At 40.6% G+C, this 1,509-nt stretch overlaps 1 pseudogene; it reads right to left on the bottom strand.

Annotated features, from left to right (window-relative positions):
- Window positions 1-671: 671 nt before the first annotated feature.
- Window positions 672-1,305, bottom strand: LOC102825456 (annotated as a pseudogene).
- Between the last annotated feature and the right edge of the window lie 204 nt (window positions 1,306-1,509).

Below are 1,509 nucleotides of genomic sequence, written 5' to 3' on the forward strand. Positions count from 1 at the left end.
AAAAAAAATTACGGTAAATTTGGTAACAGAATTTCTCTTTTACTTTCTTAAGTCTAATTCTCTTGAAAATTCAACCAGTGTCTCCACTCCCTTGAGCTAAAAGTTCAACCATGGTCACCTAAGGAAGTACCCTTGTTTGTTGGTTAATCACAAATACAAATTGAGTGGCACATATTTCCATTTTCTTCTTAGACCAGAGGTTTCAGCTTCATTCCATCTTACAAGAGAAGAGAAGACTTGCAGTGGTCCTGTGAAGTCTTTCAGGTTGCAGCTGAGGTTTAATGATGGCAGTGGAGGGAGGAAAGCAGTGGTGAGGCAAAGTCCGATCAGCCCAATGGGCCTTATCTGACATGGATAAGCCTTGTTTGGCTTGTAGCAGCTAAGTGTTTCTGGTCAGGCTGCCTCCACCAAATCTGATTGATGCAGAAAGGTGACATGCTCCGATAATCCTGTTTCAGGGTGACTCTGTTCAGGCAAATAGCTGATCCTTTAATCTGTTGGTTGGGGGATGATACTGATATGAAGAAAGTTATCTAGGTAGCTCAGATGTTCACTTAACTACCGCAGAGGTGTTTCCAGCATTGGCTCAATTCCACGAATGATTACTTGAGTCTTCTTTTCCCCATCTTCATGAGCAATTGCAGAAGGCCAAACTTCTTTGAGGAGATCCCCTAGTATGTGCAACTATCCATCTGCAGTCACAGGACGAAACAGCTTCTGAATGAAAGTTTGTTCTGTTGTTGTCTGATACATTCTAAAATGGATGTAACAAAATCCATTTTCTTCAGCAGGATATTCCATGAGTTTCCAATTGATGGCCTAAAACTAGTCATCTATCATTTTGAAATCCCATCCAGAGTTGCTTGTGATCTTTTTTCTGCATTTCATTGATGACTTGCCTTTTATGCTTTAAAGCATCAGCTTCTTTCATACACGACATAAAATGAGTTTCAATTGCATCTTTAGATGGACAGTGCAGAAGATGCTTTTCTGGAAAACTCTTAAAATGTACTGTGATGTTCCAAGGAAGAGCTGAACATGATGCAAGAAGATCAAATAGTAAACCAATTGGATAATGCCACTTCAGTGGTGTGCCTTCATATTCAAACTAGTGTTTTCTTGTCTCATAACCTTCTGAAAGTGCTTTTTCACATTGTCAGTCACCAGTGTCAAATAATTTACTCTTGGCAAAAGCAAATAATATGGTTCTGCTTTCCTTTCAGTTATCTCATCCTGATACAGCATGAAGCAAGTTGGACTTTGTCCAAACCACACATCTCGGAGCACATCTTTGTCATCTGTCATTCAAGAAGTACATATAGACTAAGTTCTTTTTCCAACCAAAGTCAAACCGTAGTGCCGGGTTCAGCTCCAGCTTCTTGCAGGAGCAGAGTTGCCTGGCTCCCGGGTGCAGGAAAGGCGGCAGGACTGACTGCCAGACAGTCTTTAATGTTCATGGTCTTTAATGTTCATCAGTAACTATTATAAGACTTCTTTGCTTTCAGCAGT

This window comes from Chrysochloris asiatica, unplaced genomic scaffold (genome assembly GCF_000296735.1).
Source record: "Chrysochloris asiatica unplaced genomic scaffold, ChrAsi1.0 scaffold00295, whole genome shotgun sequence".
Taxonomy (NCBI): Eukaryota; Metazoa; Chordata; class Mammalia; order Afrosoricida; family Chrysochloridae; genus Chrysochloris; species Chrysochloris asiatica.